This window comes from Solanum dulcamara, chromosome 10, assembly GCF_947179165.1.
Source record: "Solanum dulcamara chromosome 10, daSolDulc1.2, whole genome shotgun sequence".
NCBI lineage: Eukaryota > Viridiplantae > Streptophyta > Magnoliopsida > Solanales > Solanaceae > Solanum > Solanum dulcamara.
The window spans coordinates 54,571,450-54,593,926 of NC_077246.1; the positions used below are offsets into that span (position 1 = coordinate 54,571,450).

A 22,477-nucleotide genomic window follows, 5' to 3' on the forward strand; every position below is an offset into this window, starting at 1 on the left:
TATTTCAGAGTGTATCTGGTAGCAAACATACATGTATCTAGGTGTATCTAATCCTTAAAATCTAGTATGATATTATTAATTAGTGAGATATCGTGTAATTATTCTAAACTATAGGAAAATTTATTAAATATGGTAGAAATATTTGTGTAATTAGATAGTTTTTCTTTTTATATAAAACATTGAATAATTTTGTGGCCCCTGATTTTTTTAGCCTAAGCAGCTTTATGGTTGAGCCACCCCTGCCAAGGACCCTCTGCTATTCAAGGCATTTTTATTATAATTGAGATGTTATTATGTGCTAAAATATACTTTAGCTAAGATAGCATGTGTAATGGACCATAAAATTCGTTCAACAATGAAAAAGGCAACAGGTTAATGAATATTATCCCAACACGATTCAACATCAACCATAACAACAATGTAGACAAAAAAAGCAAATGAGAAAGAGCAGATGTCTACAGTGTCAAAGATGAAACCAAGAAAAGCTACAGTTAGTAAGACATGAACTCAAACAAGACAAGAAATTAATTAACCTCTCCTTCATACGTATATGTTACATGGACATCAAGTCTCGCCTCTCATGTGTAAGCTGCTACATCTTTCTTAATCTCAACGGCTGAATCTCCAAGTTTACGTTTAATATGAACCAGGCAAATGGACTTTAAAGTTTCTATATCCCTAAATGCATAAGGGATCTCCATAAGCTCATAACAATATTCTAGTATTAATTCCTTAAGCTTGGGAAAAGTTTCTGTAGCAACTTGCCATTTGAAAAAATTCAGCAGATACCAAATGCAAAGTCTTAAGACTTTGATACATGTCCTCACTTGCATCTTACTTGTCCTCGACGAAATTGAAGTGGATAAAATCCAGAATTTCAAGCTCAGGCAATGCCACGATTGCTGACAACAAAGCAGGTCCCGGGGAAAACCGTACAACCGTAACTCTTTCAAGCTGGTTGGGAAGTGATATTCATTGGGAGGTGAGATTTTTTCTGTTAACTCGGGATCATCATCGTAGTAATAATCAACCCAGTCCTTCTGGTATTTGGCAATGAGTGATTCGAGTTTCTTTGTAATGATCCTAAAGGACATAATTTTTACAAAATGACTGTTTTACCCCTCCCGATAATTGTCCCGAGTCTTTTAAAATTAGTATTGAGTGTCGATTTTGGGAAATTCTATGAAACAATTGAGTTTTTGAAGTTTTGAGATTTTAAAGGCTTAAAGTGTTTAAAAGTGATATTTGGGACCAATCGGAGCTTGAGTCACGGAACGGAATTTTATCAATTCCAGCAGCTCCAGGATGTGGAATTTAGTCGAGAGTTGACGGGATTAGAATTGGAGTTTTAACGAAGAATTGAGGTCTTAAGTTGGAAATGGGAAGAATTTCAGGCCAGGGTTTAACTTCGATCAACTTTCAAAGTATCGATACTCGAAATGGAATTCTAACGACTCCCTTGGATTCGGGGGATGGTTTTAGGTTTAGGAGTGGCATTGGTTAAATTTTTTGAGGTCCCGAACTTGTTTTGATATTTTTGTGGATTTAATTAGTTTAGTTATGACTTTTTGGGTTCCGGGTCAAGGAGACCTCAAATTCGTATTCAGATGGCTCCATTGAGTCCAGAATGTTAAAATTAGTATGATAGCATATAAAGTTTGTGTGCTTGGGATTCTGAACGAATTTTGAGGGTCTATTTCGTGACTTGAAATTAGGAAAACTTTCAGTGTTTTGTTGTCAACTGGTGCATCACCCTTTACTCATCGCGATCGCGTAGTCATTGTCGCGATCATGTGGCTACTGTCGCGGTCATGTAGTAGCACTTTTCTAGGCATCGCAATCGCGTGACCTTTGTTGCGATCGCGAGGTTCAATTAACGAGTTGACCACTCTGACTCATCGCATTCGTGAGGTGTTGGTCATCTCGATCGCGAAGAGTAAAAGTGTGCCTGAATAGTGTACTTCTCAAAAGTCGGGATTTCACCCATTTTCATCATTTTCGAACCTTGGGAGTATGGGAGGGATGATTTGGAAGGGGATTTTCAGAGAATTTCATTTGGGTAAGTAATTTCAACCCATATGCCTTATTACCTATTGATTATATAGTAATTTTGGCTTTTAATTTTTGGTTTGGACTTCAAAAATTGGAGGGTTTTTCCATGAACTTGCTTTTTACAAAAATTAAATTTACGGACTGATTTCAACCCCAAATTCAAATTGGTTTTTGAAATTGATTTTCTAATGCTATAAGAAACGTTTTCAGGTAAAAAAAAAATTAGATTTGCCCTTCATTTTTGGATTCGGGTTTTTAGATCGATTTCAGCCCAATTTTTAAAAATTATTCTTTGGGTGTCATTAGACTCGTATTCGTATTGAGATTATATATTTGAATAGATTTTTTTAATTTGGAGCATCATCGTAAGGGCAAGGTTCATATTTTGGAGTAGTTTGGGGTAAATTCAAGGCAGGTGAACTTTTAGACATTTGTTTAAGCTTGTAGGATCATGTATTCTTGTTTTGTATGATTGGAGAGTAATGGGACACGGCTTGGGACTATTTGATTATTCGAATGAACTTAGTAATGATGAAATTCGGTTTCGGGTCAAGGAGACCTCATATTCATATTCAGATGGCTCCATTGAGTCCAGAATGTCAAAATTAGTATGATAGCATATAAAGTTTGTGTGCTTGGGATTCCGAACAAATTTTGAGGGTCTATTCCGCGACTTGAAATTAGGAAAACTTTCAGTGTTTTGTTGTCAACTGGTGCATCACCCTTTACTCATCGCGATCGTGTGGTCATTATCGCGATCGTGTGGCTACTGTCGCGGTCATGTAGTAGCACTTTTCTAGGCATCGCAATCGCGTGACCTTTGTCGCGGTCGCGAGGTTCAATTACCGAGTTGACCACTCTGACTCATCGCATTCGTGAGGTGTTGGTCATCTCGATCGCGAAGAGTAAAAGTGTGCCTGAATAGTGTACTTCTCAAAAGTCGGGATTTCACACATTTTCATCATTTTCGAACCTTGAGAGTACGGGAGGGATGATTTAAAAGGGGATTTTTAGGGAATTTCATTTGGGTAAGTAATTTCAACCCATATGCCTTATTACCTATTGATTATATAGTAATTTTGGCTCTTAATTTTTGGTTTGGACTTCAAAAATTGGAGGATTTTTCCATGAATTTGGCTTTTGCAAAAATTGAATTTACGGACTGATTTTAACCTCAAATTCAAATTGGTTTTTGACATTGATTTTCTAATGCTATAAGAAACGTTTTCAGGTAAAAAAAATTAGATTTGCCCTTCATATTTGGAATCGGGTTTTTAGGTCGATTTCGGTTCGATTTTTAAAAATTATTCTTTGGGTGTCATTAGACTCGTATTTGTATTGGAATTATATATTTGAATAGATTTTATTAATTTAGAGCGTCAGCGTAAGGGCAAGGTTCATATTTTGGAGTAGTTTGGGGTAAATTCAAGGCAAGTGAACTTCTAGACATTTGTTTAAGCTTGTAGGATCATGTATTCTTGTTTTGTATGATTGAAGAGTAATGGGACATGGCTTGGGACTATTTGATTATTCGAATGAACTTAGTAACGAACAAATGGGGTAATAAATGGCAAATTTGACGAGTTGAATCATGTGTTCGATATGATTACACCTTTGATTAACTGTGGATATGTGAGTATTTTATCGTAACATGATTTGTGACTTGTTGTTGATATCATTCCATCATTGTGATTTACATGATCATTTCTTATTTGCATTGGTTTTGATATTTTGAAATAAAAAATTAATTTGAGGATTATATCAAAGGGAAAGGGTTCCGGTGACTAATGAATATGCCGAAGGAAAATGGTTCTGGCGAGTGATGAATAAGCCGAGGGGAAATGAGTACGGCGATTGTTGTTTATGCCGAAGGAAAATGATTCTAGCAGATACATGATCCATGTGTGGCCCCCATGGATTCCGCCCTACTAGTCACCGGATGTGTATCATTAGGAAAGACATGCATCACTATACGTGACAATGCATTGCACTGCATTGCATCATACACCTTTTGCCATTCGTGGATTGCTTACCCATGATATCCCCATGATCTATACTATTGATTGTTGTGATTTGACTGAGACTTGAGTTGTATATATATATATATATATATATATATACACTTGTGATGTTAGAACTGTTAGACTGGTTAAATTTTGTGCAAGTTGTAGTCTGAGAGGTTTGGTTGGTATGACAAGAGTATTTGTATTCTATTAGCTTTGCTTAGTCTAAGTTGTTCTCATGTTGGGTACTGTATCGGTGGTACTCACCCGAGCTCGGACAGTGATTCAATTCTCTTTCCTTTCATCCGAGGCTAACAAAGGCGACTTGTGAGGTAGTTATTGATGCCGGGGATCTTCCTTGTTCCTCTTTACTTTTACTTTGTTCTATTAGAGAGAAAAAGCTTTGAGACTTGTATTTCTTTCAGTATCTTGTTATTTAGAGGCTTGTACATGTGACAATCAATCCGTGGGGGATTTTGTAGTTGTCTAAGATTTTCTCTTTTATCTATAATTTATCTATTTATTTTGATTTGTTTCCACATTATATTCCGAAATTGTTGGGTTTAGGCTGACTTGTCCTATGAAAATGGACAAGTGTGATTGCACCTGGATTCGTGTCATGGCATTCTTAAGGACATCAATCTTTGGATACTAACACCATGTGTAGGAAGATCTACCGGTTCCTTGATGATACAATCAAGGTGCTGAAGATTTGAGAACTTCTCCAGAGCATCAGTCGTGCCTTCAGAATATGATATAAGAACTTGGGACAAAGTTGTCATGTCTCTTGTAGCTTCGAATTATCAGTTTCCAATATTCTACTTAGTTGATGCATAATAATGTGACATTCCTCGTCCACTTCAAAGAAAGAACTTAAGTAGATGACGCTCACATGTTTCAGCTTTGATAGCTTGAAAATTCTGGGCAGTAGTACCATGATGGAATGTTCTGGTTTTGATCAACAGAGTTTCTAAATTCTAGACCTTCACCCATGACAGTGCGATAGCTTTTATATAACCCTGAATCCTTAAGAACCTCAAATAAAATAGGGAGCCTATTTCTTCCGTTAAAGAATCTCCCAAAATAATGTTACCCAGTTGCGACACTCTAAGAAGTTTCAAGTGTCTTGTATGACAACTATAGCAGGAGTTGTCAAGCAAACAAAATCACTTTCAAAGATATGAGATTCTTGCTACCAGCTGAAGAATTATTATAATTGAACAAAACACACTTTTTTGTGGAGTTGGTTGTCGTCAGTATAACTGGTTAAATGATGGAGTAGGAATTTTGAAGCATGAAATGGAGCACCTAAATTGATTAACCTGAAAAACTTTTCCTTTTTGGCTTTTACTGAACAAAAATCATGCACAACATCATAAACCTTGATCAGAAAAGGCTAATTACATACTCTCGCAGGGGAGATGATCCATCATCACTAGGCTTCTAGGAATTAAAGCATCCAACTAACTTTGAGTTGCTTCCTCTAAGCCACTCCTGGATGGGATATCCACAAACCCTTCGTCCATCCACAATTGTATCAATGTAGAGACTGGAGTTTGTGTTCTCTTTTGAGATCTTCTGATGTAAAACAACAACGGCTTCAGGTGGGATGGTAAATGGTCATAACTTAATTACATCACCTACAAATTGTTGTTCCCAGATCTAAAGGAATCCAAATTATGTTGAATCTCAAGCCACAAGTCCTTTTCTTTTTTCTTTCATTTCCTTTCTCTAACAATCACTCAAGCAATCAAAACAAGAGCCAAAGGAATCTTTTGACATGTCTCAACTATTTGGTGTCCAACTTCTGACAGTTTATCATCACGGAAACTTCCTTGATCTCCAAATACCCTTTTTTAGAATAACTCCCAACTTTTTTCAGGTGTTAAAAGTCGAAGGTGGAGAGGGTCACTATGGCATATAACTTTCGAACCTACCTCACTACTTCGGCTACTTAAGATAATTCTATTTCCTGTCTTAACCTTTCGAAACAAGCTATTAACATCTCTCATGTTGCAATATCCCACACATTATCCAAGACGATGAGGTACCTTATATAGAGTAGTGCTCTTCGTAGCTTTTCAGCAAGGTCATCCTCACTTTCTTTTTTTTCCGAGACAAGAACTTGCAGGAGAATCTCCTGCAAACCCATTGACTTGTTACACTTTCGGGAAATAATGCAACAAGTACGAACATTGAAATGACTAGCAACTGATGTATTGTTATACACTTGATTTGCCAGAGTAATTTTTCCGAGTCCTGGCATTCTGGCAACCAAAACTTCATCAAGCTCGGATTCATGTTCATCGAGGAGCTGGTCGATGATCATGTCGGAAAAATGCGGACTAACACGAAAATATATATGGTCAAAATAATAGAAATAAAATGGGAGAATAATGACACTAAGAATTTTACGTGAAAACATTTTTAAAGAAGGAAAAAACCACGGGCCAAGAGGAGCAATTGATATCACTATATTAAGTAATTTTACACTGGGTAGTCACGAGTACAATGATCAAAGTGACCACAACCACTGCAAGAAAGTAGAGATACGACGATATTTATTTGGTGACATTTGAAATAAATGATGGAAAATAAAGAATTTATTGACATTTATGAACAAATGTCGTAAAAACAATGACATTTGATGCAAAATATCATTTTTTATGACATTTGACATCAAATATCGAATATATTATGACATTTTGCAACAAATGTTGATATTTTTAGCAACATTTTGTGAAAATTTTGTTAATGTAATGACATTTTATACAAATGTCAAATATGATATAACATTTGTCAACAAATGTCATTACCTTTAAAAATATTTGTTAAAAATGTCGTTAAAATAATGATATTTGCCAAGAAATATCATATACATTATGACAATTGTTTCACATGTCATATTATTAATCGCAAATTATCGACATTTACATCTACTGTTGGAAATCTAAATCTTTTAAAAATTATTCATCATTCTTTATAGATAAAGATTCAAATTTACCCGCGGACTATACGATTTAGAGCAAATGTTCAGATACAATCACATTGTTCTTGTTATTGATGTCCTGGATGCCATCATCTCTTTAAGTTCCTTTTGAGCAGTTTGTTTTAACTCATTAAAACAATTTTATCGTATAGTAGTATTAGGGATAACATTCATGTAGCAGTCTACCCCTCCAATCAATTTCTTTAAGTTTTGAATTTTGTAAACTATTAAAGTAACCAATTTAATAATTCTGCTCAGGTTAACATTATCAGGAAGACGGGAAATAGTGCAGTTGGCAAAAAGAAAACCAAGTGAGTAAGTCTGAAAAAATTACAAGACACTTTTTTGAAGAAAAATCTATAATTATTGTTATTGCATCGATTCTTCAGTCACTTTGTTTTAGGAAAAAATATTATTTTTAATTCACAATTTGCTCTGGTTAAAAAGGAAATAATTTCCTTTATATATAGTTATAGTAATTCTTTTTTATGTGAATTTGCCGTGCAGCTTTTTGAAGGAAACTGAGTTGATCAATTACTAGCAACTAAATGCATGCTTGAGTACTTGTGGATTGATGGATTCATAAAGCTATTACAGATTTTATTTGAGAAATCAAGAGAACTAATTCAATTAGGAGTTTAGAAAATGTGAACGATAGGTGGTTTTGAAATTGTAGCATCTAGTTAAATTTCAATTGTACTTGAGATAGAACAAATTATTTGATTTGAGATCTTTTAACTTTTTCAGAACACCTATTATATTACTACTTTGTTCTTTGATTATAATATTAAAATGAATTTATTTTACGTATATTTCAAGTTTATATCATAATAAAAATTATATAGAGGTTTCTTATTGATATTTTAGAAATTTGATGGCGACATTAATCTAAATATAGAATATTTTAACGACATTTTGTGAAGTTTATTATAAATGTCACTATTTTTTTACGACATTTGATGTTTTATTTGATGACATTAGCTAAAATGTTGGAAATTTGAGTGTGACATTTTATGGTTGCCAAGTAAATGTCGTAAAAGAAATTTTTATCAACATTAATCTAAATGTTAGAAATTTTAAGTGTTGTTTTGTAAATGTCGCAAATTTCTTATCCACATTTGCCTAAATATAAAAAATAAATGTCGTAAATTTCTAATTGACATTTCCTTAAATGTCGCAAAATAATTGTCGTAAATTTACTATCAACATTTTTCTAAATGTCAAAAAATAAATGTCGTAAATTTTTTATCAACATTTACCTAAATGTCGCAAAATGAATGTCATAAAATTATTGTCAACATTTATCAAAATGTCAAAAATAAATGTCGTAACTTTCTTATCGACATTTACCTAAATATCGCAAAATAAATGTCATAAAATGCTTACCGACATTTAGGTAAATGTCAGAAATTTTCTGACACTGAAATATACGACATTTTCTACAAATGTAAATTAAATATCGTTAACTTAATTTGTGACATATAAACAACTTAAGATGACATTTATATAATGTCGTGGTATCCCCTCTTTCTTGTAGTGAACACACTCAAAAGGAATAACACTCTTTTGATTTTCCATCTTACTAGAATATTGTTTACACTCTATTTTTTTCACAGACTATTTTCTTATAACCTATGAAATACCTTATTTTGCTCTCTAATATATTTTCTCTCTATCATGATGTGTATTTAACAAATGAACAAGAGTGCCCTATTTATAGAAAAAAATTTATTCCCTTTAATATCATTAATAAAATCAATTAAAAATCAAAATTCAAAGTTAGACTTCTTATTAAAAAAAAAAATGAGATTTGATTGTTGAGTCAATTCACTGTTTTGACTCATCAATTTTTTCACCTAACAAAAGAATGAAATTTGTGACATGAAATGGATTTAGCAACAAAAGATCATGATGAGGTTAACTCAATTGGCGTGTGTCGAAAGACTTTGGATCAAGGGGGTCGAGTATCCCCATTCTTATCCTCCAGCTGTAAACTGGTGACTTTTGCCATGATAAGCTTGATCTTATCGGTGACACTCAAAAGTAAGAAGATGAGATGCGAGAGAGTATTATCACTGACAGGAATGGAATTAATGACATGTTCTGCCTTATATGCCACATCTAAAGCACGCACCTACAATATTTTACTCCACTAGTGTCATCGAATATTTGTTGACTTCCCGAAAGATGATCTTAGGAATTCGAGGCTTTCCTTCACCATTTCAATTTCATTTCGTTATTTGTCTGTGTTCAGAATAGTAAACTAGAATCCGTAATATAGAAAGTCAAAAATATTTTAAAATAATAAAGAAAATACTTGAGATCATAAAATTTACTCTGTCCTCAAGGAATTTAATTACGAATGAAGAAATTAAGAATATTATTTTCTGATGCCGCCTGCTATTCAAGTAGCTCCCCGGGGGACGAGGGAAGGACTAATTCTGGAAGATAGTAGGCCGCGGTCAGAGCCCTGGCTCCTCCCACTGCTTGGGAGGCCTCTTTTCCAAGAAAGGCATGGGAGTCCACATTTGCATCATTATACTTGAGGTTAATTATGAACTATTTCACCTCAAGATAAAATGAATATACGTGTTAAAGAAATAGCGGTACCTCAAACTTCTGTAACATCAGCGAACTCAAGAAATAGTCTTCAAAACATAATTAGACTCGAATTTATGTTTATAAGAAAATATTTAGAAATTTTTTGATGAAGAAACTGAGGAAAATACCCCTTATTTATAGCCAATGATTTGGATTGAATAGATGTGAATTCACCTATTCAGAACAGATTCATCTGTTCAGAACATGCACGATGTCTTTTAAGAGAAAATGCATGTTTGAAAGGAATACATCCTTTCCAAATAATTTTGGGGAATTTTAAATTAATTCCACAAATTTAACTAGTTAATAAATGATTTGTAACTTAATTAATTAATCTGTAAATAATTCCACTAATTAATATAACGAAAAAAGAAATTAATCAATGAGAAAGTTAAATTAATTTTATCTAAAATATTATCAATCAATCATATGCCAAAGCTGAAGTCAAAGTTGAAGCCAAACAGCGACAAGAATGACAACGGCGTGACGGAACATTCTCTTCTTAATCCTTTAAGAGCTAAAGGAAGTGTTTAGCTTTTTTCTCCACTTAGTTCCCCATATTTCCCAATTGATCACATTAAACCCACCTTTCCTAGAATTAATTGTATTTAGATAAGTAGATTTCCCTTTATACTTTCCGTAGTCAACAGACATCGAATATACTCAATCAATTAATAAATTTGATATCTTTAAATTATAGAGTTTTGATATATACATAAACAACATTAATCACACAATCAACTCTTTTAATCCTTTTTTATTCTCATCTTTTTGTTCGTTTTGCAATCTAAATTTGTTTAACTCAAATTTAGCGGTAATTTGAGAGGGAGAGGCCGTGTTTTTTTGACTCCTAGGAAAGGAGCTTTTTTTAACGTAAAATCCTTGTGTTAATTGATTTTAAATTTCATATTTACTTCTTATTAAGTTGCCAAGCAACCTGATTCTTCATTACACGTAGGGACAACATAAAATAACAAGTCTATTTTATCAGGCAACATGGGACATTCTAACAAAAAATACTACTCTCTCTTTCAATTAGCTTGTCCTAATTTTCTTTTTAGCTAGTTTTAAAAATAATATTTATTTATTTATTTTAATTTTTTAATTTCAACTTTCCACGTAACATGTTTAAGTCCATAAAATTAAAAGATATTTTGGAACATTTTAAATATCTTTAATTTAAGACTATACTCCCTACGTCCCATATTAGATGGGCATCTTACTAAAAATGTTTATCCCATATTACTTGATCACTTACTAAATAAAGATAGAATTAATTAAATTTTTCCTATTTTACCCTTATAATTAATATGACCTTTTGAATGCAAACAATTCTCAATACTAGCTATTTCTATAATTTATGTATATTGCATATATATAAACAAAGGGCAAAATGGTAAATTTTTTCAATGTACTAATGATTTTTTAATCACCGTGTAAAGTTGAAAGTACCCATCTAATATGGGACGGAGGTAGTAATATTTAAAAGTCTTCTTAAACTTCGTGTTAAGTCAAAACATGACAAACAAGTTGAAACATAGGGAATAGTAAATTCTTCTTTCTTTCATTTCTTCATTTTTACAGTGTGTAAAAATCTCATGAAAAGCTTGAAAATTGGTGAATCGTGAGGCTCTATATTATAATACGAAAGTGTTCTACATTTGTAATTAATGCAAGGCCAATCCCAACTGAACATCTAAAGGCTTACAGCTTTTTTTAGAAGCAGAACTTGGAATACTTGATGGCTTCATTACTGCTGCCTTGCTATTCTCTCTAGATCTCTTTCCATGTGAAAGAGTAAACGTACATGAATCTTGATTATAAGAGCTGAAGCTAATTTGGGGTTCTTCATCCAGTGTAAACTGATCAGAATAATCATAGCAATAATTAGTAACATAGTTGTTATTAGTTTGAAAAGTTTGAAGATAATAGAAGAGGTTGGCCTTTCTTTCTTGAAGTTGAAGTCTTTTCTTTCTCAACCTTTCTTTCTTGTGTGCATTTTGATGACCTCCCAATGCTTGCGAATTCGAAAACTCCTTTAAACAATAATGACACTCAAACTTCTTCTCTTTTTCATTAATGTTTGAAGTTGTTGAACATGATGAATTTACACTCTCATGTTCTTCTATTAGTTCAAAACCAAATAGTTTGAGTCTCTTATGCTCCATGCAAGAATTGGAGAATGATTCATTTCCTCCAATATTGCGTGATGGAGGAAGAAAAGTAGAGGCAATAGCTTTTTCCATATTCTTGATGATAAATGAATTAAGAGAAAGAATGAAAAGAAAGAAAAGACAATGTTTAAGGAGTAAATTTTCTTTTGCCTCTCTTCCTTATATATATATATATATACTACTTTCAAAAGGACATAAACGTACCATAGTCAATATATTTACTGGAAAAAAAAAGAGGGCAAAGAATATGGTCAGATTAATGAAGCTATATCCCTCATGCAATATAAATAAATCTTATTCATATTAATTGATGTGGGGTATATATGTACAGTTCAAAACTTTTTCCGCAAAATGATTAGTCGATAGGATTAAACAAGTACTACACGCTCTATTCGTGTTTGAGTGGATGAAAAATTTAAGTACAAAGGAAAGATTTTTAAAATTTGTGGTATAAAGTAAGTCAAATATCTATGTGGCTATAAATCATCTCATTAAGAATAAAATAGAATACTTAAAGCTAAATTGTTACTCATTCCGTTTCATTTTACTTGGTCAATGTGCTAAAAAAATAGATTTTTTCTTTTTTATTTGTCCATTTTAGCAAATCAATAGAGTACTATTTCCTCTGTCCCAATTTATACGATTTACTTTCATTTTTAGTCAGTATCAAAAAAAGACACATTTTTATATTTAGTAATAGTTTGACTTTAAAATATCTATTTTAACTAAATGAAATATTTTATAGTCACACAAATATCTATGACTAATTTTAGATAAAATATATTTTAAAAGTCTATCTTTCTTTTTTAAATTTTATGTCGAATCAAATTATGTTATATAAATTTGAACGGAGAAATATTTTTATTTTCCACATAACTACATAAAGTAGTAGTGAGATTAAAAGTTCCAAAGCACCATCAATAAGATGTGTTTGCTAAAATACACCCTGAATTAAAAAAAATTATAAGAATTGTGTCAAATCAATATAGACCAAATAAAATGAAAAGGAGGAAATTGTAGACATAGAAAAATATGATTTTTTTAATAGACTAAAAAAGTAGTGGATATCATATAAATTGGAATTAGGGAAGTATTGATTTTCTCAATTTACTATGAAAATAATCATATTTATATAGAAAAACATGCAATATATGGTTCCACTTGATAAATTAAAAACAAGTATTCCATGCTTGAGGAAAGGAAAATGTTTTAATAGAAAAATGGAAACAACAGAAGTCAAAGAAAGAGAGAGGATGTTATCACCTGGAGAGACTCCTTCACAACCTCTACTACAAATCTATCTATTTTCTTGAAATTATTGTATTTTAATCAACTTTTATTGACCAATTCAATAGTGGATTCATGTATCATTACTGAACCAAAGCATATAAAATCCAATAATGTAACTGAATCCATTAAAATAATTTATGTTCATACACTGGTCACTTAAATGAAGCTTCTTTGCAATTATCCACTTTCCATGTTTTACATTTTTGAATTAAAAACAGAGGGAAAGAATAAGTTTACCTTTGACTATGTTTGGGGAAAGCAATTAAAAGATTATAGTAAATAAAAGTAATTGCTACACAAAGGAATATTAACAAGTTGTGATGAGGTAAGCATATATACTATATATACATGTGCATATATGTAGGGTCTTCAATGAGATATTCGAATATCTTCTTAGGGGAAACAAACCATTTAATTTAATACCCTCAAAACAATGAGATATTAGCATATCTAGCTCATGGATATGTTTATTAGTGTGTTTCCAATGTCTCACTATCACGGCAAGAAAATATTGAATTAACTACGGAATTTGTCAAAAATTCATAACTAATTCATTGCTAAAACACTTTCAGCTAAATGAATTTTCATATAATTCATCGTAAATATATAATTAAATGAGATTAACATGAGATTTTTATTATTTAGCTATTAGCTAATTCCTTCTAGTAGTGTATATCTTCTTTATTGGGGAAGAATCCAACAATAAATTTGTCGTTCTCATCAATCTAGCTCCACTTTTTTAATGTCCTTTTTCCCTTTACTCTATTGCAATTTGCTTTCTTGCTTTAGGAGAAGAAACATATGCTTTTTGGAGAAGAATTCCATTTTGGCATGCTGTTATCAAATTATTTTACTCTATTTATATTGGGAGAGTTGTTGGAAATTTTTTTTTTTTTTTGGGGGGGGGGGGAGGCGGAGAGTAGGTGAGTGATTAGTTGTTAATTTCATTGATCATTTCTTCTCATTTTAATTAGTTCATCTATACAATTATTTTTAACAAAACTAGTTCATCATCTACTGGTGATTACGGAATAAAGCATTATATATATTTATAGACATGCAATATATCTTACTTCAATACAAGTAATTGGTTGAAATCTATCAGATCACAAATATCCCTTGACCTACATATATGGAATTATAGTGTTCTAAATTTATATCTACTTATATCGAACCAAATAGGTGTTGATATGCAGACTGTATATTCAAAGTTGGACCATGACAAAAATATAAAAGAGGGATATTTATATGAAAAAAATAAAAGAAATTGACCACTTGACCAGTAAAACGCTTGTTTTGTCATGATATCCCGTCTCAATTTATGATGATGTTTGACTAAGAATTGAAATTTATAGTATAAAATAAATCATATATATTTGTTAGGCTATAATTTGTCGCACTAAAATAAAATTGAAAGTTTAAAATTAAATAATTGTTAAATTTAAAAATATGACTTTTTTTCTGACAACTAAAAATAAAGAATACCACCTGGTTAGTACTTTATTAGTGAGAAAAATTAATTAAGTAGCTGTGAACGAGATCATGAGAATCCATGAGGGTGCAATAATCAATTCAGATGGGACTTTAGTTTAGAAACTACAATTATTTTCGTAAAGGTAAGATGTCCCTTCAGATTTTTTATTTTTTTCTCTTGGTATACAAATTTTAAATTTTATAAAATTTCCAAGCACCAATTTTTGTACCAAATCTTTGTTGGGAACTGAAATGGTCCTTTTCATCCGATCGATTTATAAGAATTGATTTCTTTAATATGGCCAATCACCTAGAAAGAGAAGAAGTTTCTATTGTTTTCCTCCTCTTTTTTTTTTAGAAGGAATAACTGTTTTTTCTTGGAAAATCTCCAAGTTTGCGGCGAACAGATTGTGAATAATAATCATACAAGATTTGCGGCATTTGCTGATGCATTAAGGAATCAATTGGTACTTATTGTGTTTGGTATGCCTGATGATAAAACTTTTTAACTGATTATCTGGTCCTACAATCCAAAAATTGGGAAGTGATGGCACATATTCGGATTCCTATGAATAGGTAAGTCAATTCAAAAATTGGAAAGTGATGGCACATATTCCGATTCCTATGAATAGGTAAGTCAATCCAATCATGATCACAAAAGAAAAAATCAAACACGCAAGAGTAATATTTTGTCACAATTCGAAATCAGGTGTGATGAAATTAGTCCCATTGAGATGAATCACCCTAAGACCCAGCAAAACGTAAACGCGGAAGTAATTAAGATAATACAATGCATAACTTAAGCATAACAAATAAATATACTTAAAATTCTCCAAGATTGGTTGTCACGTGTATAAATCGCTAATGTAATACAGATGTAATGACCCGGAAGGTTATTTTTGATATTTTCGATAAAATTACCATTTTACGCCTCTCGTCAGTTACCCAAAATCATTTCAGATTGGGTTTGAAAGTTGATTTTTGGAAATCTTGTGAAAAGTTGAGGTTTTACTAAAGAAATGAGTTTTTAAAGGCTTAAGTTGTCAAATTTTGAGCTTTAGAGTCATTTGGAGTTTCGAGTCACGCAATGAAATTCTGTCGGTTCCAATAATTTTGGAATGTGAAAATTGGTCAAGGAGAGTTGTTGGAATCAAATTTGAAGTTGGAGTGTGGATTTTATGTTCGAAGTTGGAAATTGAGTTAAAGTTTGATCCAAGTTTGACTTTGATCAACATTTGGGGTTCAGGTGCTCGGATTGGATTGAATTTCTGATGGTTCAATGGTTTTGGTAATTCTAACGCTAGAAATGACTTCTTTGTAATTTTTAGAGTCCCCGAGGGTATTTTGGGTATTTCAAGTGTCGAAACTAGTTTGGTTGCGACTTATCTGATTTTGGGTCAAGGAGGCCTCGAATTCGAATTCTGATGATTCAATTAAGTTCAGAACGTCAAATTTAGTAGGGTTGCATATATGGTTATTGTATACAGGATTTCGAACGAATCACGAGGGTCTATTTCATGATTTTGACACTTGCTAAAATCTGCTATCTGGTGTCTGTAAAACTCTTCTTCTCATTTGCAGAGCCTTATCCGCATTCGCCAAGTATGATGTTTTTCCTTCTCCGCGTTCATCGAGTATGATGACTCCTTTCTCCATGTTCATAGAGGATAGGATGCGTTCGCGGAGTGTTGTTCCTCTTGTCTCTACGTACGCAGAGTAAGTCGTCCGCATTTGCAGAGAATAAAATCTGCCTGAACAGTGTTTATTCAAGATTTTGCCATTTTTATCATTTCAAAGCTTGGTTTAGGGGATTTTCAAAGGTTTTTTCATGGAAAACTATTGGGTAAGTCATTTTCAACTTATATCTTTAATTTTCATTGATTAATTCATAATTTTAACTTCAAAATTTGGATTTTAAATTGGGGATTTTGACGTTTTTTGCCTAACATGAAATTCTATCAAAAGTTGGGTTTGTGAACTCATTTTAACCCATTTTTGAAATAGTTTCACCATTAGATTCCTTACTACTTAGACAATGTTTTCATCTAAAAATAATCAGATTCCGAGTTTGATTTTTGATATAGAATTTTTGACCATTTTACCTTTTTCACCCAAATTGTTTGATTTTAGTGTCAATAGCTTCAAAATATGACTGTGAGTCTATATTTGCTTAGATTATGGTAATTTGGAGTATCGTCGGAGAGGAAAAACAACGATTTTGGATTGTTCGTGACTTTTGGTTAAGGCAAGTGGAATTTTAACCTTTGTTAAGTATGTTGAACCTTGTATTTTTCTATGTGAGGGGATTAGGGTGTGTTGAGTCATTAGATTAAGTTGAATTATATGATTTGAAATATGATAGTGGAATTCGGATAGGGGTAATTGTCTAAGTGTTGTGAATTACGAAATATTGACTTATGGTGTGATTGTGGACTATATGACATCTTATGTGAATATTTATCATGTTTCACTCATTACTTGTGCATATACTTATTTGTAATGGTTGAGAAATGATATAAGTGAGGTACTGGATATTAGGACCGAGGTTTCTACCGGTCGAGGCGATTTTCCAATGTCTTTTTTGGCAACTGATGTCTTTTCCGGCAAATATTATGGCTGAGATCCCCTCCGACAGATATTGGTTGAGGTCTCTTTCAGTGGAGGCATGGTCTATGTGAGGCCCCCATGAGTTTTGTTTTGAGGTGATCAGTAGATGTGTATTGTAAGACAAACATGCATCACGGTTATTTGACATTGCATTTGCATCTATATCATCCTGTGATTGATTATAATTGAGATTTCCCGTGGTTGCCTTTGTATGGTGGTGAGAATGTATATGTACTTTCTACTTGTAGACTGTCTAGTATGTTGGTATAATTGTAATATAAATTGTATAAATTGAGTTGTCTAAGTGCAGGTGTGTAGTTGTTGAGGTTTGTGGTTGGGATGTCAGGAGTAATTATGTTCCGCATCGCTTTACTTAGGGTTTAGTTTCCATTTTGCTGAGTACTGTTGTTGGAGCTCACCTCTTACTTCTACATCTATGTAGGATCTGAGCACGACATCTCTTTCTCCTAGTACTTCTATTAATTGGGCCCGAGCTTCTGGACACGTGAGAGGTAGCAGCTTGTCTTCTTCGGTAGACTGTCGCTGCCCATTTACTTTATGCTTTGTTATACTTAAGGACTGAGACATCTAAACTTGTACCTTTTTCATTTCTATTAAACTAGTGGCTTGTACATGTGACACCAAGTCTTGGGTGGTTTAGAATCTATTTTGCGCTTATCCTTTTATATATCGTGTTAGACTTTACATTTCTACTTTTATTTTTATTTATTTTGAAGTGTTTGGACTCTTAGGCTGACTCACCTTGGTGGATTAGGCGAGTGACACCACACCCGATTTTGAATCGTGACAAATTAATATCAGAGCCCTATGTTCATAGGTCTTACGTGTATAAGCCAAGTCTAAGTAGAGTCTCGAGGATTGTTACGGAGATGTCTGTACTTATCTTCGAAAGGCTATGAAGACTGTTAGGACATACCTTCACTTCTTGATTCTCTATCATGCGTCCTTAATCTGATCTAATACCTATCGTTTCACTTCGTTCTCTCTCTTATAGCAATGAATCATCTTGGTCCTGTGTGTGAGCAATTGAGATGTCGTCACTTGGTTTTAGTTTCGAATCTGGCATTGAGGCGGAAGTGATATAACTATGGGAAGGATGTGTGGTCAAACTTGAAATGCTCTACGACTCGAAAGGGATGAGTAAGGTTGTGGTTCAATGATATGTTTCGAGGTTATGGCATTGAAAGATGAACATTTGTTAAGAGACTTCATGAACATCTCATTCTATCTGGTTAGTTGTCAGTAATGAAAAATAGCATTAGTGTGGCTTATTCGAAATCTGAAGTGCTTTAACAGTGAAGAATTGTATAATTAGGAGAATAAGTATGAGGTGAGCACTGTGACTTTGGGGACTACAGACTATGAAATTCATCATAACATGATTGATTGCATGGCGTATGATGATGATGTTACGTCAATCGAGACTAGAATTTCTATGAAAATTTAATGGAGTGTGTGTATATCAGGAAAGGTTATGACATGTCTACTGTCGAGATATCTTTGTTTACTTAGGTGAGGTTATGGGTTGTGTTGCTTCTGCTATCGACCTAGCTTACGGAATGGTGCATATCGCTTTTGGCCGGAGACTGAAATGCTTTGGTAATATTTTTTAGCTATTTAATGGGTATAAATGTGGGGGCTATTTGATTAAGGCCTTCTCAATGGATATGATGTGATATAGTGGTGGATCTACCGGATATTCGCGGTGTGGTACTAGTGATTCATGGAAACAGAGACATTTATGGAGTTATCAACTGTTTCACCTACTTGGGTAACGAGGTTGATATTGCATTCTCAGTTCAGAAATCAGGTAGTTGTTACTATGAACGCTTGGATTAAGAATTATTTATAAGGAAAGTTATAGTGGTGGATTGAGTGAATCGATCATGTTCTATCTCTTCGAAAAGGTGTGACATTTGAGTTGGCATGGTTAAGTTGGGGACTGTGACTTCATGATAAGCCAAAAGAAGGAGACTGATATTGAAACAACAAGTTTATGGGTAAGAAAAGTCCCAATGAGTATACATGCGTGAAAGGAAAGTAAGTATACCAAGGAGAAAGTACATATGAGAATTGGTTAATTCATGGGACTCGATTATACTACGAGTTTGAGGTATTACGCCAACAATAGTATTAACTTCGTGATGATGGCAAGGGCTGTTAAACATGGTAATAGAGTTCGAGATGGACTATGATTAGGGTGCAACTATTTGGTAATGGCTTTCGGTTAACTGGGTCCAGTATGATAATAACAACCTGAGAGTATCAAAGGTCATGGCTGCCACCACTTGATGAGTAGTGTAAATATATGAAAGGTGGTACGATGTGTTGGAGATTACTCGAGTAGAATCGAGAAATGTTTTAACTTATAATGAAATTCAGGGATGTAGTTTTGCCTTTGGAATGAGGCGAGGACAAGAATGCTTACAAAGATCACAAAGTTCAAGGATTTAACTTAGGGGATGTTGGAGAGTTGGGTTCAAAAACACGTGGCCTCATCTGTCGTGTTCTGATTATGGAAATAGCACCCGATGTTCACAAGTCAAGTTGAGTATATTCTTCGAGAGTGGAGTCCACGGACACTCAGCTCTGGCATCATGGCAAGTTTTATAGTGATATCGAGTTTAACACTCATCACATTTTTGGGCTCCTAATAAGGGACATGTCAAGATCGACGTATAAGTGTTTGATGATAGGTTAAGGTATGTAATTGCATAAAATCTTCAAGGTATGGATAATGTCGACCGATAAAGGTAGTGGTTTGCATGGTTAGGATAAAATTCAAGTTTTGCATCATAATGACTACCTTTGTGGTAGTTGGATTTGTTAAGGTTTAGCTTGTCAAGCTAAGGAATGATTGATTGTGTCAATTGGGTGAGCAGTTGGAGGAACTTGTGCATGATTTGAGTGTGGAGTTATTACTTTTGGTTGTAAAAGAGTTTGATAAATTCTTCATTTGAGAATTTTGATTTAAGGTAAGAGGTAATACGTTGTGGATTTTTGGCCAAGAAATAATGGTAATAAATGATTTAAGGAAAGGAACATGAATCTGGTGCATCAAAGAGTTCAAGCATTTGGTATTGGTCATGAGTATGAGTTAAGAGTTTAATATTTTTGGTCGTATTGCACAGTGGATACAAGATAAGAAATGCGAAGAAGTAAGACCTCATGTGTAGATCTCTAGGTTCAAAGTTGAAGGTTGTATGGGTTTTCACCTTTGAGTTCAGATATGACAATGCAAGGTGGGCTGGTTGAGCATGGATGTATGATGGGTCATCACTGACTTTCTGAAGGTTTTGTTTGGTTTTGTATTGGGTGATAGAAAGTAAGGTATCAAAGATTTTGTGTTTTATGTGGGGTTAGATTGCTCAACTTATAGTATGCGACTTATGGGCGCACTGCAGGAAGGGCTTATATCTCTTTGTATTATTAAAGATTTCAAGTTAGATTAATACTACTCGGTTGATAGGACTACACAGATTGTTATGCAATACATATTCACCTGATGGTACATAGGGGTTGCGTGCTCATGGTATGCGAAATTGTTGGGGTGACCAAGAATTTCTCTAAGTTTTGGCATAAAGTACATGACGGTTGAATAGTAGTTGAAATTGGGTAAGTATAAGATTGTACTGAATTGATATTGGTCGTGTTTTAATAGTTCTATCTTAATGGAAGGTTATTATGAGATTCAAAACTTGGAGTTTAGCAATTATTTGAGACCTGTCATGGGATGCTTAAATGGAAGGAGAGAAGTCAATAGTTCAAATTTTTGGAGACCATAATATGTTGCTAAAAGGACCTTGATACTAGTGACAGTTTGAGAAGTAAAGTAACTGGCTGGTATGACTATGATGTTTAGTAGTATTGGTAGTGTTATCTTCACTGGAGTATTGTAGAGAGAATGAGAAAGTTGATACATTGAGTGTGTCTATGATTGTTATGAGACCAGGGTGACTGATTGTAGAGTCGAGAGAATGGGAATGTGTATTATGGACACTATGGAAGGAATGTCCTGTGATATTCGACTTCGATTCTGTATATTCTTATGTGACCACCTACCTTATTTTATATGGGGTTTAGTGTATGATTCTCTGACTATGATTAATGGTGTGTTTTCACTTCAGTGGATGAATTCCTAGTGGTGCATCGGATGTACCTATCCATGCCCTTTTTTGGTAGGGTAAGATGATGACGCAAGTTTGGTTATTTCAGATGTGGCAGATTTGGTGTTTCCTTGTGGCAGTTGAAGGTTTTCAGAAATTCTACATGTGGCATCTTGCTTAAGAGAAAATATAGAAGAGCCACCTTAGCTATTGAAGTTTATCGACGGTCTTGGTTTTTACCTTGTCATTGAGGACATGTTCAGCTAGGTATGATTGATACTTGTGGAACCATTGAGCCTAGTTCTTTCGTTTGGGAACTGACTACAATCGCAACTACTGTTTTAGTTTTTCAGCGATGTTATTAGATGTTTTGTATGCTTAGATGTACTGTTCATCAGGTGGTTACTTGATCATCTCCTTCTTTTGATCAAATTAGTTGGGTTCTCCCTTGAAAAGTATGTATTGTCTAAAGATTAGGTGTTTGCAACTAAAGCTCACGGAAGGATTAGGTTACGAAAAGGAAATTTAACTAAAATTAGAGATGGGTTTGTGCATTATTCATGTTTGGTGGTTGATTTTGAATTCACTCTGGGTTTTAATAGGTAGTAGTTAAGAATCTTCTCATAGTTATGTGGGAAAAAGGGTTCATTCCAATGGTTGTGCTATGATTTAGAGAGTTTCGGTTGAGGTTCGATTCGTGGATTAGCCTGTGGCTTTGTAATTACTCCTGGTTTGTAGATTTTTCAATTTTATTTCAGAAGTTCAGTTTTGGTAGTAGATCCTGATGATATGGTTTAAGTCTGAATTCACTTCAGGGGAAGAAAAATACCGAAATTGGAGGTTACGCCTCCGACTCTTGATAGCGTCGAGTATCTTTCTTTCTTTTACTTCATATTCGAGGAAGAACATGGTTTTTAGTGGTGGATGATGTAATTATTCGGAAGGTCATTTTTGATATTTTTTATAAAATTATCTTTTTACCCCTCTCGTTAGTTGCTCTGAGTCATTTTAGATTGAGTTTGAAAGTTGATTTTTGGAAATCTTGTGAAAAGTTGAGGTTTTACTAAAGAAATGAGTCTTTAAGGCTTAAGTTGTCAAATTTTGAGTTTCGAAGCTATTTGGAGTTTCGAGTCTAAGAATGGAATTCTATCAATTCCAACA

At 33.5% G+C, this 22,477-nt stretch overlaps 1 pseudogene; it reads right to left on the bottom strand.

Moving 5' to 3' along the window:
• Positions 1-524: 524 nt before the first annotated feature.
• LOC129869809 (putative late blight resistance protein homolog R1B-14) lies at positions 525-11,891 on the bottom strand (annotated as a pseudogene).
• Positions 11,892-22,477: the final 10,586 nt, after the last annotated feature.